Source organism: Triturus cristatus, chromosome 11, assembly GCF_964204655.1.
Source record: "Triturus cristatus chromosome 11, aTriCri1.1, whole genome shotgun sequence".
Classification (NCBI taxonomy): domain Eukaryota; kingdom Metazoa; phylum Chordata; class Amphibia; order Caudata; family Salamandridae; genus Triturus; species Triturus cristatus.
Genome location: NC_140594.1, coordinates 1143529837 through 1143556320, shown reverse-complemented (window position 1 = coordinate 1143556320; position 26484 = coordinate 1143529837). Strand labels below are relative to the sequence as shown.

The 26484-nt window shown below is 45.6% G+C and overlaps 9 non-coding genes across 9 annotated transcripts; all 9 read right to left on the bottom strand.

The window, feature by feature from the left end:
• Positions 1 to 869: 869 nt before the first annotated feature.
• Positions 870 to 941, bottom strand: TRNAG-UCC (transfer RNA glycine (anticodon UCC)). Its single transcript has one exon. It is a non-coding gene; the product is annotated as a tRNA-Gly (tRNA).
• A 3114-nt stretch (positions 942 to 4055) lies between these two features.
• On the bottom strand, positions 4056 to 4127 carry TRNAG-UCC (transfer RNA glycine (anticodon UCC)). The gene has a single exon. It is a non-coding gene; the product is annotated as a tRNA-Gly (tRNA).
• Positions 4128 to 7230: 3103 nt separating this feature from the next.
• TRNAG-UCC (transfer RNA glycine (anticodon UCC)) lies at positions 7231 to 7302 on the bottom strand. Its single transcript has one exon. It is a non-coding gene; the product is annotated as a tRNA-Gly (tRNA).
• A 3103-nt stretch (positions 7303 to 10405) lies between these two features.
• Positions 10406 to 10477, bottom strand: TRNAG-UCC (transfer RNA glycine (anticodon UCC)). Its single transcript has one exon. It is a non-coding gene; the product is annotated as a tRNA-Gly (tRNA).
• Positions 10478 to 13580: 3103 nt separating this feature from the next.
• TRNAG-UCC (transfer RNA glycine (anticodon UCC)) lies at positions 13581 to 13652 on the bottom strand. Its single transcript has one exon. It is a non-coding gene; the product is annotated as a tRNA-Gly (tRNA).
• A 3103-nt stretch (positions 13653 to 16755) lies between these two features.
• On the bottom strand, positions 16756 to 16827 carry TRNAG-UCC (transfer RNA glycine (anticodon UCC)). The gene has a single exon. It is a non-coding gene; the product is annotated as a tRNA-Gly (tRNA).
• A 3103-nt stretch (positions 16828 to 19930) lies between these two features.
• Positions 19931 to 20002, bottom strand: TRNAG-UCC (transfer RNA glycine (anticodon UCC)). Its single transcript has one exon. It is a non-coding gene; the product is annotated as a tRNA-Gly (tRNA).
• Positions 20003 to 23105: 3103 nt separating this feature from the next.
• TRNAG-UCC (transfer RNA glycine (anticodon UCC)) lies at positions 23106 to 23177 on the bottom strand. The gene has a single exon. It is a non-coding gene; the product is annotated as a tRNA-Gly (tRNA).
• Positions 23178 to 26280: 3103 nt separating this feature from the next.
• Positions 26281 to 26352, bottom strand: TRNAG-UCC (transfer RNA glycine (anticodon UCC)). Its single transcript has one exon. It is a non-coding gene; the product is annotated as a tRNA-Gly (tRNA).
• Between the last annotated feature and the right edge of the window lie 132 nt (positions 26353 to 26484).

Sequence of the window (26484 nt, the reverse complement as noted above, 5' to 3'; positions counted from 1 at the left end):
ATGCAGAGGAGGAGCTTTCAGCGGAGTGGCAAGGGATTGGTGGGGCTCTCTCCTCATTTGCCTAAGCACATCGCAAGGTATGCTGGGTACAGAAAATCTTCATCTTCCCCACTCACATTCAGTCATAACTGAAAGTGCAGACCCTCTTAGGAATTAGCCGTTTCAGGCCTTTACCAAGACAGCAGCTCTCTGTCCCTGTCCTTTCTCTGTGATCCTAGCACTAGCATACTCAGGATTTGGCTTTACCTGGGAGCCAGAGATCTACCCGGTGAGGGCGAGGCTTTTGAGCGTTTGGGAGCGTTCGGGACGTGAGAGGACGCTGGACAGGAAACTATGCCAATTTGAAGTATCCAACCTTCCAGCTGCAGTGAGAGGCTCTTTCCGTGGAAATCTGGCACTTGGAGTCCTCTCAACTTGCCCTCTGATAAAACATTTTTCTGAGCCGCAGTTACATCAGATGGTTACAAGGTGGCGCTGCATTCAGGTGAGAGCACAAGTATGCACAAAATCTTGGGGACTTTTGCCAGATTTATCGGTGGATCTTGCCTATTATTTTCAGAGGCTAGATATCGCCTATAAATGCTTTTTAAAATAGGGATGCTGGGGTTATAAAGTCTGGTCGGGGCTCAGCCCTTTCATTGCCTGCCCCCAGCAAAATATTTATTATCAGCACATGTGAGTGCTGAGTGCTTTATGGAAAATAGCATATATTGGGACAATGAATGTAGCAGATGAGGCGATCGAGATGTCTACCTACGTGTTTGTTTATTTTTTTATATAACGGCTGATTATTCTGTTTCTGATATTTCAGTTTTGTGACATGTTGCATTAAAATATATCCTGCTTGGAGAATATATAAATATTTGCACTGCGTTGGCCGGGAATCGAACCCGGGTCAACTGCTTGGAAGGCAGCTATGCTCACCACTATACCACCAACACCCTCTGATGTGTGTCCTCTAGGTTCCAGATGTTACAACGCCGAGTGCAGTGGCAATCTTGCACCGGTTCCAATCGTGCATTTGGTGTGGATACCAACATGAAAAGCTGTAGAAATTGTCTTGCAGAGGGTAAAGAACTGGGGATTGAAACCAAGGATAAAGCTGTGCAGAAGAGAAGAAATGGAAAGCAGCAGTACAAATAGTGGAAATGAGCATATGGGCAGCATCGGAAGCAAAGCAGCGAAGAGAAAGGGAGTAAATTCCATGAAATGCATAGGAGATTGATAAAAGCAGAACAAAAAGGGAAGAATTAAATTCAAAGCATGCCCCGAAAAACGTGTGAAGGTCCCACCTGTCATTTATGCTTCTAATTGGGTATCTTTACTTTCAAAGTATAGGGTTGATCCTTTGACGATCACTCTCTTGATTTACAGCAGAGACAGATAGTTGAGAAGTCTTTTCTCACATAGCTAGCACAAGCCTGCGCTTTTCCTTGCTGGCAGGGTGGAAATGACAGATTAGTCCTAGGAAGAAAAATCAAGCAATATTAGCAGAGGATGGTTTCGATCCATCGACCTCTGGGTTATGGGCCCAGCACGCTTCCGCTGCGCCACTCTGCTCCCTTGTGAAAGTGCTCTCTTTATGCAGAGGAGGAGCTTTCAGCGGAGTGGCAAGGGATTGGTGGGGCTCTCTCCTCATTTGCCTAAGCACATCGCAAGGTATGCTGGGTACAGAAAATCTTCATCTTCCCCACTCACATTCAGTCATAACTGAAAGTGCAGACCCTCTTAGGAATTAGCCGTTTCAGGCCTTTACCAAGACAGCAGCTCTCTGTCCCTGTCCTTTCTCTGTGATCCTAGCACTAGCATACTCAGGATTTGGCTTTACCTGGGAGCCAGAGATCTACCCGGTGAGGGCTTGCCCGGTGTGAGGCTTTTGAGCGTTTGGGAGCGTTCGGGACGTGAGAGGACGCTGGACAGGAAACTATGCCAATTTGAAGTATCCAACCTTCCAGCTGCAGTGAGAGGCTCTTTCCGTGGAAATCTGGCACTTGGAGTCCTCTCAACTTGCCCTCTGATAAAACATTTTTCTGAGCCGCAGTTACATCCGATGGTTACAAGGTGGCGCTGCATTCAGGTGAGAGCACAAGTATGCACAAAATCTTGGGGACTTTTGCCAGATTTATCGGTGGATCTTGCCTATTATTTTCAGAGGCTAGATATCGCCTATAAATGCTTTTTAAAATAGGGATGCTGGGGTTATAATGTCTGGTCGGGGCTCAGCCCTTTCATTGCCTGCCCCCAGCAAAATATTTATTATCAGCACATGTGAGTGCTGAGTGCTTTATGGAAAATAGCATATATTGGGACAATGAATGTAGCAGATGAGGCGATCGAGATGTCTACCTACGTGTTTGTTTATTTTTTTATATAACGGCTGATTATTCTGTTTCTGATATTTCAGTTTTGTGACATGTTGCATTAAAATATATCCTGCTTGGAGAATATATAAATATTTGCACTGCGTTCGCCGGGAATCGAACCCGGGTCAACTGCTTGGAAGGCAGCTATGCTCACCACTATACCACCAACGCCCTCTGAAGTGTGTCCTCTAGGTTCCAGATGTTACAACGCCAAGTGCAGTGGCAATCTTGCACCCGTTCCAATGGTGCATTTGGTGTGGATTCCAACATGAAAAGCAGTAGAAATTGTCTTGCAGAGGGTAAAGAACTGGGGATTGAAACCAAGGACAAAGCTGTGCAGAAGAGAAGAAATGGAAAGCAGCAGTACAAATAGTGGAAATGAGCATATGGGCAGCATCGGAAGCAAAGCAGCGAAGAGAAAGGGAGTAAATTCCATGAAATGCATAGAAGATTGATAAAAGCAGAACAAAAAGGGAAGAATGAAATTCAAAGCATGCCCCGAAAAACGTGTGAAGGTCCCACCTGTCATTTATGCTTCTAATTGGGTATCTTTACTTTCAAAGTATAGGGTTGATCCTTTGACGATCACTCTCTTGATTTACAGCAGAGACAGATAGTTGAGAAGTCTTTTCTCACATAGCTAGCACAAGCCTGCGCTTTTCCTTGCTGGCAGGGTGGAAATGACAGATTAGTCCTAGGAAGAAAAATCAAGCAATATTAGCAGAGGATGGTTTCGATCCATCGACCTCTGGGTTATGGGCCCAGCACGCTTCCGCTGCGCCACTCTGCTCCCTTGTGAAAGTGCTCTCTTTATGCAGAGGAGGAGCTTTCAGCGGAGTGGCAAGGGATTGGTGGGGCTCTCTCCTCATTTGCCTAAGCACATCGCAAGGTATGCTGGGTACAGAAAATCTTCATCTTCCCCACTCACAGTCAGTCATAACTGAAAGTGCAGACCCTCTTAGGAATTAGCCGTTTCAGGCCTTTACCAAGACAGCAGCTCTCTGTCCCTGTCCTTTCTCTGTGATCCTAGCACTAGCATACTCAGGATTTGGCTTTACCTGGGAGCCAGAGATCTACCCGGTGAGGGCTTGCCCGGTGTGAGGCTTTTGAGCGTTTGGGAGCGTTCGGGACGTGAGAGGACGCTGGACAGGAAACTATGCCAATTTGAAGTATCCAACCTTCCAGCTGCAGTGAGAGGCTCTTTCCGTGGAAATCTGGCACTTGGAGTCCTCTCAACTTGCCCTCTGATAAAACATTTTTCTGAGCCGCAGTTACATCAGATGGTTACAAGGTGGCGCTGCATTCAGGTGAGAGCACAAGTATGCACAAAATCTTGGGGACTTTTGCCAGATTTATCGGTGGATCTTGCCTATTATTTTCAGAGGCTAGATATCGCCTATAAATGCTTTTTAAAATAGGGATGCTGGGGTTATAAAGTCTGGTCGGGGCTCAGCCCTTTCATTGCCTGCCCCCAGCAAAATATTTATTATCAGCACATGTGAGTGCTGAGTGCTTTATGGAAAATAGCATATATTGGGACAATGAATGTAGCAGATGAGGCGATCGAGATGTCTACCTACGTGTTTGTTTATTTTTTTATATAACGGCTGATTATTCTGTTTCTGATATTTCAGTTTTGTGACATGTTGCATTAAAATATATCCTGCTTGGAGAATATATAAATATTTGCACTGCGTTGGCCGGGAATCGAACCCGGGTCAACTGCTTGGAAGGCAGCTATGCTCACCACTATACCACCAACACCCTCTGATGTGTGTCCTCTAGGTTCCAGATGTTACAACGCCGAGTGCAGTGGCAATCTTGCACCGGTTCCAATCGTGCATTTGGTGTGGATACCAACATGAAAAGCTGTAGAAATTGTCTTGCAGAGGGTAAAGAACTGGGGATTGAAACCAAGGATAAAGCTGTGCAGAAGAGAAGAAATGGAAAGCAGCAGTACAAATAGTGGAAATGAGCATATGGGCAGCATCGGAAGCAAAGCAGCGAAGAGAAAGGGAGTAAATTCCATGAAATGCATAGGAGATTGATAAAAGCAGAACAAAAAGGGAAGAATTAAATTCAAAGCATGCCCCGAAAAACGTGTGAAGGTCCCACCTGTCATTTATGCTTCTAATTGGGTATCTTTACTTTCAAAGTATAGGGTTGATCCTTTGACGATCACTCTCTTGATTTACAGCAGAGACAGATAGTTGAGAAGTCTTTTCTCACATAGCTAGCACAAGCCTGCGCTTTTCCTTGCTGGCAGGGTGGAAATGACAGATTAGTCCTAGGAAGAAAAATCAAGCAATATTAGCAGAGGATGGTTTCGATCCATCGACCTCTGGGTTATGGGCCCAGCACGCTTCCGCTGCGCCACTCTGCTCCCTTGTGAAAGTGCTCTCTTTATGCAGAGGAGGAGCTTTCAGCGGAGTGGCAAGGGATTGGTGGGGCTCTCTCCTCATTTGCCTAAGCACATCGCAAGGTATGCTGGGTACAGAAAATCTTCATCTTCCCCACTCACATTCAGTCATAACTGAAAGTGCAGACCCTCTTAGGAATTAGCCGTTTCAGGCCTTTACCAAGACAGCAGCTCTCTGTCCCTGTCCTTTCTCTGTGATCCTAGCACTAGCATACTCAGGATTTGGCTTTACCTGGGAGCCAGAGATCTACCCGGTGAGGGCTTGCCCGGTGTGAGGCTTTTGAGCGTTTGGGAGCGTTCGGGACGTGAGAGGACGCTGGACAGGAAACTATGCCAATTTGAAGTATCCAACCTTCCAGCTGCAGTGAGAGGCTCTTTCCGTGGAAATCTGGCACTTGGAGTCCTCTCAACTTGCCCTCTGATAAAACATTTTTCTGAGCCGCAGTTACATCCGATGGTTACAAGGTGGCGCTGCATTCAGGTGAGAGCACAAGTATGCACAAAATCTTGGGGACTTTTGCCAGATTTATCGGTGGATCTTGCCTATTATTTTCAGAGGCTAGATATCGCCTATAAATGCTTTTTAAAATAGGGATGCTGGGGTTATAATGTCTGGTCGGGGCTCAGCCCTTTCATTGCCTGCCCCCAGCAAAATATTTATTATCAGCACATGTGAGTGCTGAGTGCTTTATGGAAAATAGCATATATTGGGACAATGAATGTAGCAGATGAGGCGATCGAGATGTCTACCTACGTGTTTGTTTATTTTTTTATATAACGGCTGATTATTCTGTTTCTGATATTTCAGTTTTGTGACATGTTGCATTAAAATATATCCTGCTTGGAGAATATATAAATATTTGCACTGCGTTCGCCGGGAATCGAACCCGGGTCAACTGCTTGGAAGGCAGCTATGCTCACCACTATACCACCAACGCCCTCTGAAGTGTGTCCTCTAGGTTCCAGATGTTACAACGCCAAGTGCAGTGGCAATCTTGCACCCGTTCCAATGGTGCATTTGGTGTGGATTCCAACATGAAAAGCAGTAGAAATTGTCTTGCAGAGGGTAAAGAACTGGGGATTGAAACCAAGGACAAAGCTGTGCAGAAGAGAAGAAATGGAAAGCAGCAGTACAAATAGTGGAAATGAGCATATGGGCAGCATCGGAAGCAAAGCAGCGAAGAGAAAGGGAGTAAATTCCATGAAATGCATAGAAGATTGATAAAAGCAGAACAAAAAGGGAAGAATGAAATTCAAAGCATGCCCCGAAAAACGTGTGAAGGTCCCACCTGTCATTTATGCTTCTAATTGGGTATCTTTACTTTCAAAGTATAGGGTTGATCCTTTGACGATCACTCTCTTGATTTACAGCAGAGACAGATAGTTGAGAAGTCTTTTCTCACATAGCTAGCACAAGCCTGCGCTTTTCCTTGCTGGCAGGGTGGAAATGACAGATTAGTCCTAGGAAGAAAAATCAAGCAATATTAGCAGTGGATATTTTCGACACATCGACCTCTGGGTTATGGGCCCAGCACGCTTCCGCTGCGCCACTCTGCTCCCTTGTGAAAGTGCTCTCTTTATGCAGAGGAGGAGCTTTCAGCGGAGTGGCAAGGGATTGGTGGGGCTCTCTCCTCATTTGCCTAAGCACATCGCAAGGTATGCTGGGTACAGAAAATCTTCATCTTCCCCACTCACATTCAGTCATAACTGAAAGTGCAGACCCTCTTAGGAATTAGCCGTTTCAGGCCTTTACCAAGACAGCAGCTCTCTGTCCCTGTCCTTTCTCTGTGATCCTAGCACTAGCATACTCAGGATTTGGCTTTACCTGGGAGCCAGAGATCTACCCGGTGAGGGCGAGGCTTTTGAGCGTTTGGGAGCGTTCGGGACGTGAGAGGACGCTGGACAGGAAACTATGCCAATTTGAAGTATCCAACCTTCCAGCTGCAGTGAGAGGCTCTTTCCGTGGAAATCTGGCACTTGGAGTCCTCTCAACTTGCCCTCTGATAAAACATTTTTCTGAGCCGCAGTTACATCAGATGGTTACAAGGTGGCGCTGCATTCAGGTGAGAGCACAAGTATGCACAAAATCTTGGGGACTTTTGCCAGATTTATCGGTGGATCTTGCCTATTATTTTCAGAGGCTAGATATCGCCTATAAATGCTTTTTAAAATAGGGATGCTGGGGTTATAAAGTCTGGTCGGGGCTCAGCCCTTTCATTGCCTGCCCCCAGCAAAATATTTATTATCAGCACATGTGAGTGCTGAGTGCTTTATGGAAAATAGCATATATTGGGACAATGAATGTAGCAGATGAGGCGATCGAGATGTCTACCTACGTGTTTGTTTATTTTTTTATATAACGGCTGATTATTCTGTTTCTGATATTTCAGTTTTGTGACATGTTGCATTAAAATATATCCTGCTTGGAGAATATATAAATATTTGCACTGCGTTGGCCGGGAATCGAACCCGGGTCAACTGCTTGGAAGGCAGCTATGCTCACCACTATACCACCAACACCCTCTGATGTGTGTCCTCTAGGTTCCAGATGTTACAACGCCGAGTGCAGTGGCAATCTTGCACCGGTTCCAATCGTGCATTTGGTGTGGATACCAACATGAAAAGCTGTAGAAATTGTCTTGCAGAGGGTAAAGAACTGGGGATTGAAACCAAGGATAAAGCTGTGCAGAAGAGAAGAAATGGAAAGCAGCAGTACAAATAGTGGAAATGAGCATATGGGCAGCATCGGAAGCAAAGCAGCGAAGAGAAAGGGAGTAAATTCCATGAAATGCATAGGAGATTGATAAAAGCAGAACAAAAAGGGAAGAATTAAATTCAAAGCATGCCCCGAAAAACGTGTGAAGGTCCCACCTGTCATTTATGCTTCTAATTGGGTATCTTTACTTTCAAAGTATAGGGTTGATCCTTTGACGATCACTCTCTTGATTTACAGCAGAGACAGATAGTTGAGAAGTCTTTTCTCACATAGCTAGCACAAGCCTGCGCTTTTCCTTGCTGGCAGGGTGGAAATGACAGATTAGTCCTAGGAAGAAAAATCAAGCAATATTAGCAGAGGATGGTTTCGATCCATCGACCTCTGGGTTATGGGCCCAGCACGCTTCCGCTGCGCCACTCTGCTCCCTTGTGAAAGTGCTCTCTTTATGCAGAGGAGGAGCTTTCAGCGGAGTGGCAAGGGATTGGTGGGGCTCTCTCCTCATTTGCCTAAGCACATCGCAAGGTATGCTGGGTACAGAAAATCTTCATCTTCCCCACTCACATTCAGTCATAACTGAAAGTGCAGACCCTCTTAGGAATTAGCCGTTTCAGGCCTTTACCAAGACAGCAGCTCTCTGTCCCTGTCCTTTCTCTGTGATCCTAGCACTAGCATACTCAGGATTTGGCTTTACCTGGGAGCCAGAGATCTACCCGGTGAGGGCTTGCCCGGTGTGAGGCTTTTGAGCGTTTGGGAGCGTTCGGGACGTGAGAGGACGCTGGACAGGAAACTATGCCAATTTGAAGTATCCAACCTTCCAGCTGCAGTGAGAGGCTCTTTCCGTGGAAATCTGGCACTTGGAGTCCTCTCAACTTGCCCTCTGATAAAACATTTTTCTGAGCCGCAGTTACATCCGATGGTTACAAGGTGGCGCTGCATTCAGGTGAGAGCACAAGTATGCACAAAATCTTGGGGACTTTTGCCAGATTTATCGGTGGATCTTGCCTATTATTTTCAGAGGCTAGATATCGCCTATAAATGCTTTTTAAAATAGGGATGCTGGGGTTATAATGTCTGGTCGGGGCTCAGCCCTTTCATTGCCTGCCCCCAGCAAAATATTTATTATCAGCACATGTGAGTGCTGAGTGCTTTATGGAAAATAGCATATATTGGGACAATGAATGTAGCAGATGAGGCGATCGAGATGTCTACCTACGTGTTTGTTTATTTTTTTATATAACGGCTGATTATTCTGTTTCTGATATTTCAGTTTTGTGACATGTTGCATTAAAATATATCCTGCTTGGAGAATATATAAATATTTGCACTGCGTTCGCCGGGAATCGAACCCGGGTCAACTGCTTGGAAGGCAGCTATGCTCACCACTATACCACCAACGCCCTCTGAAGTGTGTCCTCTAGGTTCCAGATGTTACAACGCCAAGTGCAGTGGCAATCTTGCACCCGTTCCAATGGTGCATTTGGTGTGGATTCCAACATGAAAAGCAGTAGAAATTGTCTTGCAGAGGGTAAAGAACTGGGGATTGAAACCAAGGACAAAGCTGTGCAGAAGAGAAGAAATGGAAAGCAGCAGTACAAATAGTGGAAATGAGCATATGGGCAGCATCGGAAGCAAAGCAGCGAAGAGAAAGGGAGTAAATTCCATGAAATGCATAGAAGATTGATAAAAGCAGAACAAAAAGGGAAGAATGAAATTCAAAGCATGCCCCGAAAAACGTGTGAAGGTCCCACCTGTCATTTATGCTTCTAATTGGGTATCTTTACTTTCAAAGTATAGGGTTGATCCTTTGACGATCACTCTCTTGATTTACAGCAGAGACAGATAGTTGAGAAGTCTTTTCTCACATAGCTAGCACAAGCCTGCGCTTTTCCTTGCTGGCAGGGTGGAAATGACAGATTAGTCCTAGGAAGAAAAATCAAGCAATATTAGCAGTGGATATTTTCGACACATCGACCTCTGGGTTATGGGCCCAGCACGCTTCCGCTGCGCCACTCTGCTCCCTTGTGAAAGTGCTCTCTTTATGCAGAGGAGGAGCTTTCAGCGGAGTGGCAAGGGATTGGTGGGGCTCTCTCCTCATTTGCCTAAGCACATCGCAAGGTATGCTGGGTACAGAAAATCTTCATCTTCCCCACTCACATTCAGTCATAACTGAAAGTGCAGACCCTCTTAGGAATTAGCCGTTTCAGGCCTTTACCAAGACAGCAGCTCTCTGTCCCTGTCCTTTCTCTGTGATCCTAGCACTAGCATACTCAGGATTTGGCTTTACCTGGGAGCCAGAGATCTACCCGGTGAGGGCGAGGCTTTTGAGCGTTTGGGAGCGTTCGGGACGTGAGAGGACGCTGGACAGGAAACTATGCCAATTTGAAGTATCCAACCTTCCAGCTGCAGTGAGAGGCTCTTTCCGTGGAAATCTGGCACTTGGAGTCCTCTCAACTTGCCCTCTGATAAAACATTTTTCTGAGCCGCAGTTACATCAGATGGTTACAAGGTGGCGCTGCATTCAGGTGAGAGCACAAGTATGCACAAAATCTTGGGGACTTTTGCCAGATTTATCGGTGGATCTTGCCTATTATTTTCAGAGGCTAGATATCGCCTATAAATGCTTTTTAAAATAGGGATGCTGGGGTTATAAAGTCTGGTCGGGGCTCAGCCCTTTCATTGCCTGCCCCCAGCAAAATATTTATTATCAGCACATGTGAGTGCTGAGTGCTTTATGGAAAATAGCATATATTGGGACAATGAATGTAGCAGATGAGGCGATCGAGATGTCTACCTACGTGTTTGTTTATTTTTTTATATAACGGCTGATTATTCTGTTTCTGATATTTCAGTTTTGTGACATGTTGCATTAAAATATATCCTGCTTGGAGAATATATAAATATTTGCACTGCGTTGGCCGGGAATCGAACCCGGGTCAACTGCTTGGAAGGCAGCTATGCTCACCACTATACCACCAACGCCCTCTGATGTGTGTCCTCTAGGTTCCAGATGTTACAACGCCGAATGCAGTGGCAATCTTGCACCCGTTCCAATGGTGCATTTGGTGTGGATTCCAACATGAAAAGCAGTAGAAATTGTCTTGCAGAGGGTAAAGAACTGGGGATTGAAACCAAGGACAAAGCTGTGCAGAAGAGAAGAAATGGAAAGCAGCAGTACAAATAGTGGAAATGAGCATATGGGCAGCATCGGAAGCAAAGCAGCGAAGAGAAAGGGAGTAAATTCCATGAAATGCATAGGAGATTGATAAAAGCAGAACAAAAAGGGAAGAATGAAATTCAAAGCATGCCCCGAAAAACGTGTGAAGGTCCCACCTGTCATTTATGCTTCTAATTGGGTATCTTTACTTTCAAAGTATAGGGTTGATCCTTTGACGATCACTCTCTTGATTTACAGCAGAGACAGATAGTTGAGAAGTCTTTTCTCACATAGCTAGCACAAGCCTGCGCTTTTCCTTGCTGGCAGGGTGGAAATGACAGATTAGTCCTAGGAAGAAAAATCAAGCAATATTAGCAGAGGATGGTTTCGATCCATCGACCTCTGGGTTATGGGCCCAGCACGCTTCCGCTGCGCCACTCTGCTCCCTTGTGAAAGTGCTCTCTTTATGCAGAGGAGGAGCTTTCAGCGGAGTGGCAAGGGATTGGTGGGGCTCTCTCCTCATTTGCCTAAGCACATCGCAAGGTATGCTGGGTACAGAAAATCTTCATCTTCCCCACTCACATTCAGTCATAACTGAAAGTGCAGACCCTCTTAGGAATTAGCCGTTTCAGGCCTTTACCAAGACAGCAGCTCTCTGTCCCTGTCCTTTCTCTGTGATCCTAGCACTAGCATACTCAGGATTTGGCTTTACCTGGGAGCCAGAGATCTACCCGGTGAGGGCTTGCCCGGTGTGAGGCTTTTGAGCGTTTGGGAGCGTTCGGGACGTGAGAGGACGCTGGACAGGAAACTATGCCAATTTGAAGTATCCAACCTTCCAGCTGCAGTGAGAGGCTCTTTCCGTGGAAATCTGGCACTTGGAGTCCTCTCAACTTGCCCTCTGATAAAACATTTTTCTGAGCCGCAGTTACATCCGATGGTTACAAGGTGGCGCTGCATTCAGGTGAGAGCACAAGTATGCACAAAATCTTGGGGACTTTTGCCAGATTTATCGGTGGATCTTGCCTATTATTTTCAGAGGCTAGATATCGCCTATAAATGCTTTTTAAAATAGGGATGCTGGGGTTATAATGTCTGGTCGGGGCTCAGCCCTTTCATTGCCTGCCCCCAGCAAAATATTTATTATCAGCACATGTGAGTGCTGAGTGCTTTATGGAAAATAGCATATATTGGGACAATGAATGTAGCAGATGAGGCGATCGAGATGTCTACCTACGTGTTTGTTTATTTTTTTATATAACGGCTGATTATTCTGTTTCTGATATTTCAGTTTTGTGACATGTTGCATTAAAATATATCCTGCTTGGAGAATATATAAATATTTGCACTGCGTTCGCCGGGAATCGAACCCGGGTCAACTGCTTGGAAGGCAGCTATGCTCACCACTATACCACCAACGCCCTCTGAAGTGTGTCCTCTAGGTTCCAGATGTTACAACGCCAAGTGCAGTGGCAATCTTGCACCCGTTCCAATGGTGCATTTGGTGTGGATTCCAACATGAAAAGCAGTAGAAATTGTCTTGCAGAGGGTAAAGAACTGGGGATTGAAACCAAGGACAAAGCTGTGCAGAAGAGAAGAAATGGAAAGCAGCAGTACAAATAGTGGAAATGAGCATATGGGCAGCATCGGAAGCAAAGCAGCGAAGAGAAAGGGAGTAAATTCCATGAAATGCATAGAAGATTGATAAAAGCAGAACAAAAAGGGAAGAATGAAATTCAAAGCATGCCCCGAAAAACGTGTGAAGGTCCCACCTGTCATTTATGCTTCTAATTGGGTATCTTTACTTTCAAAGTATAGGGTTGATCCTTTGACGATCACTCTCTTGATTTACAGCAGAGACAGATAGTTGAGAAGTCTTTTCTCACATAGCTAGCACAAGCCTGCGCTTTTCCTTGCTGGCAGGGTGGAAATGACAGATTAGTCCTAGGAAGAAAAATCAAGCAATATTAGCAGTGGATATTTTCGACACATCGACCTCTGGGTTATGGGCCCAGCACGCTTCCGCTGCGCCACTCTGCTCCCTTGTGAAAGTGCTCTCTTTATGCAGAGGAGGAGCTTTCAGCGGAGTGGCAAGGGATTGGTGGGGCTCTCTCCTCATTTGCCTAAGCACATCGCAAGGTATGCTGGGTACAGAAAATCTTCATCTTCCCCACTCACATTCAGTCATAACTGAAAGTGCAGACCCTCTTAGGAATTAGCCGTTTCAGGCCTTTACCAAGACAGCAGCTCTCTGTCCCTGTCCTTTCTCTGTGATCCTAGCACTAGCATACTCAGGATTTGGCTTTACCTGGGAGCCAGAGATCTACCCGGTGAGGGCGAGGCTTTTGAGCGTTTGGGAGCGTTCGGGACGTGAGAGGACGCTGGACAGGAAACTATGCCAATTTGAAGTATCCAACCTTCCAGCTGCAGTGAGAGGCTCTTTCCGTGGAAATCTGGCACTTGGAGTCCTCTCAACTTGCCCTCTGATAAAACATTTTTCTGAGCCGCAGTTACATCAGATGGTTACAAGGTGGCGCTGCATTCAGGTGAGAGCACAAGTATGCACAAAATCTTGGGGACTTTTGCCAGATTTATCGGTGGATCTTGCCTATTATTTTCAGAGGCTAGATATCGCCTATAAATGCTTTTTAAAATAGGGATGCTGGGGTTATAAAGTCTGGTCGGGGCTCAGCCCTTTCATTGCCTGCCCCCAGCAAAATATTTATTATCAGCACATGTGAGTGCTGAGTGCTTTATGGAAAATAGCATATATTGGGACAATGAATGTAGCAGATGAGGCGATCGAGATGTCTACCTACGTGTTTGTTTATTTTTTTATATAACGGCTGATTATTCTGTTTCTGATATTTCAGTTTTGTGACATGTTGCATTAAAATATATCCTGCTTGGAGAATATATAAATATTTGCACTGCGTTGGCCGGGAATCGAACCCGGGTCAACTGCTTGGAAGGCAGCTATGCTCACCACTATACCACCAACACCCTCTGATGTGTGTCCTCTAGGTTCCAGATGTTACAACGCCGAGTGCAGTGGCAATCTTGCACCGGTTCCAATCGTGCATTTGGTGTGGATACCAACATGAAAAGCTGTAGAAATTGTCTTGCAGAGGGTAAAGAACTGGGGATTGAAACCAAGGATAAAGCTGTGCAGAAGAGAAGAAATGGAAAGCAGCAGTACAAATAGTGGAAATGAGCATATGGGCAGCATCGGAAGCAAAGCAGCGAAGAGAAAGGGAGTAAATTCCATGAAATGCATAGGAGATTGATAAAAGCAGAACAAAAAGGGAAGAATTAAATTCAAAGCATGCCCCGAAAAACGTGTGAAGGTCCCACCTGTCATTTATGCTTCTAATTGGGTATCTTTACTTTCAAAGTATAGGGTTGATCCTTTGACGATCACTCTCTTGATTTACAGCAGAGACAGATAGTTGAGAAGTCTTTTCTCACATAGCTAGCACAAGCCTGCGCTTTTCCTTGCTGGCAGGGTGGAAATGACAGATTAGTCCTAGGAAGAAAAATCAAGCAATATTAGCAGAGGATGGTTTCGATCCATCGACCTCTGGGTTATGGGCCCAGCACGCTTCCGCTGCGCCACTCTGCTCCCTTGTGAAAGTGCTCTCTTTATGCAGAGGAGGAGCTTTCAGCGGAGTGGCAAGGGATTGGTGGGGCTCTCTCCTCATTTGCCTAAGCACATCGCAAGGTATGCTGGGTACAGAAAATCTTCATCTTCCCCACTCACATTCAGTCATAACTGAAAGTGCAGACCCTCTTAGGAATTAGCCGTTTCAGGCCTTTACCAAGACAGCAGCTCTCTGTCCCTGTCCTTTCTCTGTGATCCTAGCACTAGCATACTCAGGATTTGGCTTTACCTGGGAGCCAGAGATCTACCCGGTGAGGGCTTGCCCGGTGTGAGGCTTTTGAGCGTTTGGGAGCGTTCGGGACGTGAGAGGACGCTGGACAGGAAACTATGCCAATTTGAAGTATCCAACCTTCCAGCTGCAGTGAGAGGCTCTTTCCGTGGAAATCTGGCACTTGGAGTCCTCTCAACTTGCCCTCTGATAAAACATTTTTCTGAGCCGCAGTTACATCCGATGGTTACAAGGTGGCGCTGCATTCAGGTGAGAGCACAAGTATGCACAAAATCTTGGGGACTTTTGCCAGATTTATCGGTGGATCTTGCCTATTATTTTCAGAGGCTAGATATCGCCTATAAATGCTTTTTAAAATAGGGATGCTGGGGTTATAATGTCTGGTCGGGGCTCAGCCCTTTCATTGCCTGCCCCCAGCAAAATATTTATTATCAGCACATGTGAGTGCTGAGTGCTTTATGGAAAATAGCATATATTGGGACAATGAATGTAGCAGATGAGGCGATCGAGATGTCTACCTACGTGTTTGTTTATTTTTTTATATAACGGCTGATTATTCTGTTTCTGATATTTCAGTTTTGTGACATGTTGCATTAAAATATATCCTGCTTGGAGAATATATAAATATTTGCACTGCGTTCGCCGGGAATCGAACCCGGGTCAACTGCTTGGAAGGCAGCTATGCTCACCACTATACCACCAACGCCCTCTGAAGTGTGTCCTCTAGGTTCCAGATGTTACAACGCCAAGTGCAGTGGCAATCTTGCACCCGTTCCAATGGTGCATTTGGTGTGGATTCCAACATGAAAAGCAGTAGAAATTGTCTTGCAGAGGGTAAAGAACTGGGGATTGAAACCAAGGACAAAGCTGTGCAGAAGAGAAGAAATGGAAAGCAGCAGTACAAATAGTGGAAATGAGCATATGGGCAGCATCGGAAGCAAAGCAGCGAAGAGAAAGGGAGTAAATTCCATGAAATGCATAGAAGATTGATAAAAGCAGAACAAAAAGGGAAGAATGAAATTCAAAGCATGCCCCGAAAAACGTGTGAAGGTCCCACCTGTCATTTATGCTTCTAATTGGGTATCTTTACTTTCAAAGTATAGGGTTGATCCTTTGACGATCACTCTCTTGATTTACAGCAGAGACAGATAGTTGAGAAGTCTTTTCTCACATAGCTAGCACAAGCCTGCGCTTTTCCTTGCTGGCAGGGTGGAAATGACAGATTAGTCCTAGGAAGAAAAATCAAGCAATATTAGCAGTGGATATTTTCGACACATCGACCTCTGGGTTATGGGCCCAGCACGCTTCCGCTGCGCCACTCTGCTCCCTTGTGAAAGTGCTCTCTTTATGCAGAGGAGGAGCTTTCAGCGGAGTGGCAAGGGATTGGTGGGGCTCTCTCCTCATTTGCCTAAGCACATCGCAAGGTATGCTGGGTACAGAAAATCTTCATCTTCCCCACTCACATTCAGTCATAACTGAAAGTGCAGACCCTCTTAGGAATTAGCCGTTTCAGGCCTTTACCAAGACAGCAGCTCTCTGTCCCTGTCCTTTCTCTGTGATCCTAGCACTAGCATACTCAGGATTTGGCTTTACCTGGGAGCCAGAGATCTACCCGGTGAGGGCGAGGCTTTTGAGCGTTTGGGAGCGTTCGGGACGTGAGAGGACGCTGGACAGGAAACTATGCCAATTTGAAGTATCCAACCTTCCAGCTGCAGTGAGAGGCTCTTTCCGTGGAAATCTGGCACTTGGAGTCCTCTCAACTTGCCCTCTGATAAAACATTTTTCTGAGCCGCAGTTACATCAGATGGTTACAAGGTGGCGCTGCATTCAGGTGAGAGCACAAGTATGCACAAAATCTTGGGGACTTTTGCCAGATTTATCGGTGGATCTTGCCTATTATTTTCAGAGGCTAGATATCGCCTATAAATGCTTTTTAAAATAGGGATGCTGGGGTTATAAAGTCTGGTCGGGGCTCAGCCCTTTCATTGCCTGCCCCCAGCAAAATATTTATTATCAGCACATGTGAGTGCTGAGTGCTTTATGGAAAATAGCATATATTGGGACAATGAATGTAGCAGATGAGGCGATCGAGATGTCTACCTACGTGTTTGTTTATTTTTTTATATAACGGCTGATTATTCTGTTTCTGATATTTCAGTTTTGTGACATGTTGCATTAAAATATATCCTGCTTGGAGAATATATAAATATTTGCACTGCGTTGGCCGGGAATCGAACCCGGGTCAACTGCTTGGAAGGCAGCTATGCTCACCACTATACCACCAACGCCCTCTGATGTGTGTCCTCTAGGTTCCAGATGTTACAACGCCGAATGCAGTGGCAATCTTGCACCCGTTCCAATGGTGCATTTGGTGTGGATTCCAACATGAAAAGCAGTAGAAATTGTCTTGCAGAGGGTAAAGAACTGGGGATTGAAACCAAGGACAAAGCTGTGCAGAAGAGAAGAAATGGAAAGCAGCAGTACAAATAGTGGAAATGAGCATATGGGCAGCATCGGAAGCAAAGCAGCGAAGAGAAAGGGAGTAAATTCCATGAAATGCATAGGAGATTGATAAAAGCAGAACAAAAAGGGAAGAATGAAATTCAAAGCATGCCCCGAAAAACGTGTGAAGGTCCCACCTGTCATTTATGCTTCTAATTGGGTATCTTTACTTTCAAAGTATAGGGTTGATCCTTTGACGATCACTCTCTTGATTTACAGCAGAGACAGATAGTTGAGAAGTCTTTTCTCACATAGCTAGCACAAGCCTGCGCTTTTCCTTGCTGGCAGGGTGGAAATGACAGATTAGTCCTAGGAAGAAAAATCAAGCAATATTAGCAGAGGATGGTTTCGATCCATCGACCTCTGGGTTATGGGCCCAGCACGCTTCCGCTGCGCCACTCTGCTCCCTTGTGAAAGTGCTCTCTTTATGCAGAGGAGGAGCTTTCAGCGGAGTGGCAAGGGATTGGTGGGGCTCTCTCCTCATTTGCCTAAGCACATCGCAAGGTATGCTGGGTACAGAAAATCTTCATCTTCCCCACTCACATTCAGTCATAACTGAAAGTGCAGACCCTCTTAGGAATTAGCCGTTTCAGGCCTTTACCAAGACAGCAGCTCTCTGTCCCTGTCCTTTCTCTGTGATCCTAGCACTAGCATACTCAGGATTTGGCTTTACCTGGGAGCCAGAGATCTACCCGGTGAGGGCTTGCCCGGTGTGAGGCTTTTGAGCGTTTGGGAGCGTTCGGGACGTGAGAGGACGCTGGACAGGAAACTATGCCAATTTGAAGTATCCAACCTTCCAGCTGCAGTGAGAGGCTCTTTCCGTGGAAATCTGGCACTTGGAGTCCTCTCAACTTGCCCTCTGATAAAACATTTTTCTGAGCCGCAGTTACATCCGATGGTTACAAGGTGGCGCTGCATTCAGGTGAGAGCACAAGTATGCACAAAATCTTGGGGACTTTTGCCAGATTTATCGGTGGATCTTGCCTATTATTTTCAGAGGCTAGATATCGCCTATAAATGCTTTTTAAAATAGGGATGCTGGGGTTATAATGTCTGGTCGGGGCTCAGCCCTTTCATTGCCTGCCCCCAGCAAAATATTTATTATCAGCACATGTGAGTGCTGAGTGCTTTATGGAAAATAGCATATATTGGGACAATGAATGTAGCAGATGAGGCGATCGAGATGTCTACCTACGTGTTTGTTTATTTTTTTATATAACGGCTGATTATTCTGTTTCTGATATTTCAGTTTTGTGACATGTTGCATTAAAATATATCCTGCTTGGAGAATATATAAATATTTGCACTGCGTTCGCCGGGAATCGAACCCGGGTCAACTGCTTGGAAGGCAGCTATGCTCACCACTATACCACCAACGCCCTCTGAAGTGTGTCCTCTAGGTTCCAGATGTTACAACGCCAAGTGCAGTGGCAATCTTGCACCCGTTCCAATGGTGCATTTGGTGTGGATTCCAACATGAAAAGCAGTAGAAATTGTCTTGCAGAGGGTAAAGAACTGGGGATTGAAACCAAGGACAAAGCTGTGCAGAAGAGAAGAAATGGAAAGCAGCAGTACAAATAGTGGAAATGAGCATATGGGCAGCATCGGAAGCAAAGCAGCGAAGAGAAAGGGAGTAAATTCCATGAAATGCATAGAAGATTGATAAAAGCAGAACAAAAAGGGAAGAATGAAATTCAAAGCATGCCCCGAAAAACGTGTGAAGGTCCCACCTGTCATTTATGCTTCTAATTGGGTATCTTTACTTTCAAAGTATAGGGTTGATCCTTTGACGATCACTCTCTTGATTTACAGCAGAGACAGATAGTTGAGAAGTCTTTTCTCACATAGCTAGCACAAGCCTGCGCTTTTCCTTGCTGGCAGGGTGGAAATGACAGATTAGTCCTAGGAAGAAAAATCAAGCAATATTAGCAGTGGATATTTTCGACACATCGACCTCTGGGTTATGGGCCCAGCACGCTTCCGCTGCGCCACTCTGCTCCCTTGTGAAAGTGCTCTCTTTATGCAGAGGAGGAGCTTTCAGCGGAGTGGCAAGGGATTGGTGGGGCTCTCTCCTCATTTGCCTAAGCACATCGCAAGGTATGCTGGGTACAGAAAATCTTCATCTTCCCCACTCACATTCAGTCATAACTGAAAGTGCAGACCCTCTTAGGAATTAGCCGTTTCAGGCCTTTACCAAGACAGCAGCTCTCTGTCCCTGTCCTTTCTCTGTGATCCTAGCACTAGCATACTCAGGATTTGGCTTTACCTGGGAGCCAGAGATCTACCCGGTGAGGGCGAGGCTTTTGAGCGTTTGGGAGCGTTCGGGACGTGAGAGGACGCTGGACAGGAAACTATGCCAATTTGAAGTATCCAACCTTCCAGCTGCAGTGAGAGGCTCTTTCCGTGGAAATCTGGCACTTGGAGTCCTCTCAACTTGCCCTCTGATAAAACATTTTTCTGAGCCGCAGTTACATCAGATGGTTACAAGGTGGCGCTGCATTCAGGTGAGAGCACAAGTATGCACAAAATCTTGGGGACTTTTGCCAGATTTATCGGTGGATCTTGCCTATTATTTTCAGAGGCTAGATATCGCCTATAAATGCTTTTTAAAATAGGGATGCTGGGGTTATAAAGTCTGGTCGGGGCTCAGCCCTTTCATTGCCTGCCCCCAGCAAAATATTTATTATCAGCACATGTGAGTGCTGAGTGCTTTATGGAAAATAGCATATATTGGGACAATGAATGTAGCAGATGAGGCGATCGAGATGTCTACCTACGTGTTTGTTTATTTTTTTATATAACGGCTGATTATTCTGTTTCTGATATTTCAGTTTTGTGACATGTTGCATTAAAATATATCCTGCTTGGAGAATATATAAATATTTGCACTGCGTTGGCCGGGAATCGAACCCGGGTCAACTGCTTGGAAGGCAGCTATGCTCACCACTATACCACCAACACCCTCTGATGTGTGTCCTCTAGGTTCCAGATGTTACAACGCCGAGTGCAGTGGCAATCTTGCACCGGTTCCAATCGTGCATTTGGTGTGGATACCAACATGAAAAGCTGTAGAAATTGTCTTGCAGAGGGTAAAGAACTGGGGATTGAAACCAAGGATAAAGCTGTGCAGAAGAGAAGAAATGGAAAGCAGCAGTACAAATAGTGGAAATGAGCATATGGGCAGCATCGGAAGCAAAGCAGCGAAGAGAAAGGGAGTAAATTCCATGAAATGCATAGGAGATTGATAAAAGCAGAACAAAAAGGGAAGAATTAAATTCAAAGCATGCCCCGAAAAACGTGTGAAGGTCCCACCTGTCATTTATGCTTCTAATTGGGTATCTTTACTTTCAAAGTATAGGGTTGATCCTTTGACGATCACTCTCTTGATTTACAGCAGAGACAGATAGTTGAGAAGTCTTTTCTCACATAGCTAGCACAAGCCTGCGCTTTTCCTTGCTGGCAGGGTGGAAATGACAGATTAGTCCTAGGAAGAAAAATCAAGCAATATTAGCAGAGGATGGTTTCGATCCATCGACCTCTGGGTTATGGGCCCAGCACGCTTCCGCTGCGCCACTCTGCTCCCTTGTGAAAGTGCTCTCTTTATGCAGAGGAGGAGCTTTCAGCGGAGTGGCAAGGGATTGGTGGGGCTCTCTCCTCATTTGCCTAAGCACATCGCAAGGTATGCTGGGTACAGAAAATCTTCATCTTCCCCACTCACATTCAGTCATAACTGAAAGTGCAGACCCTCTTAGGAATTAGCCGTTTCAGGCCTTTACCAAGACAGCAGCTCTCTGTCCCTGTCCTTTCTCTGTGATCCTAGCACTAGCATACTCAGGATTTGGCTTTACCTGGGAGCCAGAGATCTACCCGGTGAGGGCTTGCCCGGTGTGAGGCTTTTGAGCGTTTGGGAGCGTTCGGGACGTGAGAGGACGCTGGACAGGAAACTATGCCAATTTGAAGTATCCAACCTTCCAGCTGCAGTGAGAGGCTCTTTCCGTGGAAATCTGGCACTTGGAGTCCTCTCAACTTGCCCTCTGATAAAACATTTTTCTGAGCCGCAGTTACATCCGATGGTTACAAGGTGGCGCTGCATTCAGGTGAGAGCACAAGTATGCACAAAATCTTGGGGACTTTTGCCAGATTTATCGGTGGATCTTGCCTATTATTTTCAGAGGCTAGATATCGCCTATAAATGCTTTTTAAAATAGGGATGCTGGGGTTATAATGTCTGGTCGGGGCTCAGCCCTTTCATTGCCTGCCCCCAGCAAAATATTTATTATCAGCACATGTGAGTGCTGAGTGCTTTATGGAAAATAGCATATATTGGGACAATGAATGTAGCAGATGAGGCGATCGAGATGTCTACCTACGTGTTTGTTTATTTTTTTATATAACGGCTGATTATTCTGTTTCTGATATTTCAGTTTTGTGACATGTTGCATTAAAATATATCCTGCTTGGAGAATATATAAATATTTGCACTGCGTTCGCCGGGAATCGAACCCGGGTCAACTGCTTGGAAGGCAGCTATGCTCACCACTATACCACCAACGCCCTCTGAAGTGTGTCCTCTAGGTTCCAGATGTTACAACGCCAAGTGCAGTGGCAATCTTGCACCCGTTCCAATGGTGCATTTGGTGTGGATTCCAACATGAAAAGCAGTAGAAATTGTCTTGCAGAGGGTAAAGAACTGGGGATTGAAACCAAGGACAAAGCTGTGCAGAAGAGAAGAAATGGAAAGCAGCAGTACAAATAGTGGAAATGAGCATATGGGCAGCATCGGAAGCAAAGCAGCGAAGAGAAAGGGAGTAAATTCCATGAAATGCATAGAAGATTGATAAAAGCAGAACAAAAAGGGAAGAATGAAATTCAAAGCATGCCCCGAAAAACGTGTGAAGGTCCCACCTGTCATTTATGCTTCTAATTGGGTATCTTTACTTTCAAAGTATAGGGTTGATCCTTTGACGATCACTCTCTTGATTTACAGCAGAGACAGATAGTTGAGAAGTCTTTTCTCACATAGCTAGCACAAGCCTGCGCTTTTCCTTGCTGGCAGGGTGGAAATGACAGATTAGTCCTAGGAAGAAAAATCAAGCAATATTAGCAGTGGATATTTTCGACACATCGACCTCTGGGTTATGGGCCCAGCACGCTTCCGCTGCGCCACTCTGCTCCCTTGTGAAAGTGCTCTCTTTATGCAGAGGAGGAGCTTTCAGCGGAGTGGCAAGGGATTGGTGGGGCTCTCTCCTCATTTGCCTAAGCACATCGCAAGGTATGCTGGGTACAGAAAATCTTCATCTTCCCCACTCACATTCAGTCATAACTGAAAGTGCAGACCCTCTTAGGAATTAGCCGTTTCAGGCCTTTACCAAGACAGCAGCTCTCTGTCCCTGTCCTTTCTCTGTGATCCTAGCACTAGCATACTCAGGATTTGGCTTTACCTGGGAGCCAGAGATCTACCCGGTGAGGGCGAGGCTTTTGAGCGTTTGGGAGCGTTCGGGACGTGAGAGGACGCTGGACAGGAAACTATGCCAATTTGAAGTATCCAACCTTCCAGCTGCAGTGAGAGGCTCTTTCCGTGGAAATCTGGCACTTGGAGTCCTCTCAACTTGCCCTCTGATAAAACATTTTTCTGAGCCGCAGTTACATCAGATGGTTACAAGGTGGCGCTGCATTCAGGTGAGAGCACAAGTATGCACAAAATCTTGGGGACTTTTGCCAGATTTATCGGTGGATCTTGCCTATTATTTTCAGAGGCTAGATATCGCCTATAAATGCTTTTTAAAATAGGGATGCTGGGGTTATAAAGTCTGGTCGGGGCTCAGCCCTTTCATTGCCTGCCCCCAGCAAAATATTTATTATCAGCACATGTGAGTGCTGAGTGCTTTATGGAAAATAGCATATATTGGGACAATGAATGTAGCAGATGAGGCGATCGAGATGTCTACCTACGTGTTTGTTTATTTTTTTATATAACGGCTGATTATTCTGTTTCTGATATTTCAGTTTTGTGACATGTTGCATTAAAATATATCCTGCTTGGAGAATATATAAATATTTGCACTGCGTTGGCCGGGAATCGAACCCGGGTCAACTGCTTGGAAGGCAGCTATGCTCACCACTATACCACCAACGCCCTCTGATGTGTGTCCTCTAGGTTCCAGATGTTACAACGCCGAATGCAGTGGCAATCTTGCACCCGTTCCAATGGTGCATTTGGTGTGGATTCCAACATGAAAAGCAGTAGAAATTGTCTTGCAGAGGGTAAAGAACTGGGGATTGAAACCAAGGACAAAGCTGTGCAGAAGAGAAGAAATGGAAAGCAGCAGTACAAATAGTGGAAATGAGCATATGGGCAGCATCGGAAGCAAAGCAGCGAAGAGAAAGGGAGTAAATTCCATGAAATGCATAGGAGATTGATAAAAGCAGAACAAAAAGGGAAGAATGAAATTCAAAGCATGCCCCGAAAAACGTGTGAAGGTCCCACCTGTCATTTATGCTTCTAATTGGGTATCTTTACTTTCAAAGTATAGGGTTGATCCTTTGACGATCACTCTCTTGATTTACAGCAGAGACAGATAGTTGAGAAGTCTTTTCTCACATAGCTAGCACAAGCCTGCGCTTTTCCTTGCTGGCAGGGTGGAAATGACAGATTAGTCCTAGGAAGAAAAATCAAGCAATATTAGCAGAGGATGGTTTCGATCCATCGACCTCTGGGTTATGGGCCCAGCACGCTTCCGCTGCGCCACTCTGCTCCCTTGTGAAAGTGCTCTCTTTATGCAGAGGAGGAGCTTTCAGCGGAGTGGCAAGGGATTGGTGGGGCTCTCTCCTCATTTGCCTAAGCACATCGCAAGGTATGCTGGGTACAGAAAATCTTCATCTTCCCCACTCACATTCAGTCATAACTGAAAGTGCAGACCCTCTTAGGAATTAGCCGTTTCAGGCCTTTACCAAGACAGCAGCTCTCTGTCCCTGTCCTTTCTCTGTGATCCTAGCACTAGCATACTCAGGATTTGGCTTTACCTGGGAGCCAGAGATCTACCCGGTGAGGGCTTGCCCGGTGTGAGGCTTTTGAGCGTTTGGGAGCGTTCGGGACGTGAGAGGACGCTGGACAGGAAACTATGCCAATTTGAAGTATCCAACCTTCCAGCTGCAGTGAGAGGCTCTTTCCGTGGAAATCTGGCACTTGGAGTCCTCTCAACTTGCCCTCTGATAAAACATTTTTCTGAGCCGCAGTTACATCCGATGGTTACAAGGTGGCGCTGCATTCAGGTGAGAGCACAAGTATGCACAAAATCTTGGGGACTTTTGCCAGATTTATCGGTGGATCTTGCCTATTATTTTCAGAGGCTAGATATCGCCTATAAATGCTTTTTAAAATAGGGATGCTGGGGTTATAATGTCTGGTCGGGGCTCAGCCCTTTCATTGCCTGCCCCCAGCAAAATATTTATTATCAGCACATGTGAGTGCTGAGTGCTTTATGGAAAATAGCATATATTGGGACAATGAATGTAGCAGATGAGGCGATCGAGATGTCTACCTACGTGTTTGTTTATTTTTTTATATAACGGCTGATTATTCTGTTTCTGATATTTCAGTTTTGTGACATGTTGCATTAAAATATATCCTGCTTGGAGAATATATAAATATTTGCACTGCGTTCGCCGGGAATCGAACCCGGGTCAACTGCTTGGAAGGCAGCTATGCTCACCACTATACCACCAACGCCCTCTGAAGTGTGTCCTCTAGGTTCCAGATGTTACAACGCCAAGTGCAGTGGCAATCTTGCACCCGTTCCAATGGTGCATTTGGTGTGGATTCCAACATGAAAAGCAGTAGAAATTGTCTTGCAGAGGGTAAAGAACTGGGGATTGAAACCAAGGACAAAGCTGTGCAGAAGAGAAGAAATGGAAAGCAGCAGTACAAATAGTGGAAATGAGCATATGGGCAGCATCGGAAGCAAAGCAGCGAAGAGAAAGGGAGTAAATTCCATGAAATGCATAGAAGATTGATAAAAGCAGAACAAAAAGGGAAGAATGAAATTCAAAGCATGCCCCGAAAAACGTGTGAAGGTCCCACCTGTCATTTATGCTTCTAATTGGGTATCTTTACTTTCAAAGTATAGGGTTGATCCTTTGACGATCACTCTCTTGATTTACAGCAGAGACAGATAGTTGAGAAGTCTTTTCTCACATAGCTAGCACAAGCCTGCGCTTTTCCTTGCTGGCAGGGTGGAAATGACAGATTAGTCCTAGGAAGAAAAATCAAGCAATATTAGCAGTGGATATTTTCGACACATCGACCTCTGGGTTATGGGCCCAGCACGCTTCCGCTGCGCCACTCTGCTCCCTTGTGAAAGTGCTCTCTTTATGCAGAGGAGGAGCTTTCAGCGGAGTGGCAAGGGATTGGTGGGGCTCTCTCCTCATTTGCCTAAGCACATCGCAAGGTATGCTGGGTACAGAAAATCTTCATCTTCCCCACTCACATTCAGTCATAACTGAAAGTGCAGACCCTCTTAGGAATTAGCCGTTTCAGGCCTTTACCAAGACAGCAGCTCTCTGTCCCTGTCCTTTCTCTGTGATCCTAGCACTAGCATACTCAGGATTTGGCTTTACCTGGGAGCCAGAGATCTACCCGGTGAGGGCGAGGCTTTTGAGCGTTTGGGAGCGTTCGGGACGTGAGAGGACGCTGGACAGGAAACTATGCCAATTTGAAGTATCCAACCTTCCAGCTGCAGTGAGAGGCTCTTTCCGTGGAAATCTGGCACTTGGAGTCCTCTCAACTTGCCCTCTGATAAAACATTTTTCTGAGCCGCAGTTACATCAGATGGTTACAAGGTGGCGCTGCATTCAGGTGAGAGCACAAGTATGCACAAAATCTTGGGGACTTTTGCCAGATTTATCGGTGGATCTTGCCTATTATTTTCAGAGGCTAGATATCGCCTATAAATGCTTTTTAAAATAGGGATGCTGGGGTTATAAAGTCTGGTCGGGGCTCAGCCCTTTCATTGCCTGCCCCCAGCAAAATATTTATTATCAGCACATGTGAGTGCTGAGTGCTTTATGGAAAATAGCATATATTGGGACAATGAATGTAGCAGATGAGGCGATCGAGATGTCTACCTACGTGTTTGTTTATTTTTTTATATAACGGCTGATTATTCTGTTTCTGATATTTCAGTTTTGTGACATGTTGCATTAAAATATATCCTGCTTGGAGAATATATAAATATTTGCACTGCGTTGGCCGGGAATCGAACCCGGGTCAACTGCTTGGAAGGCAGCTATGCTCACCACTATACCACCAACGCCCTCTGATGTGTGTCCTCTAGGTTCCAGATGTTACAACGCCGAATGCAGTGGCAATCTTGCACCCGTTCCAATGGTGCATTTGGTGTGGATTCCAACATGAAAAGCAGTAGAAATTGTCTTGCAGAGGGTAA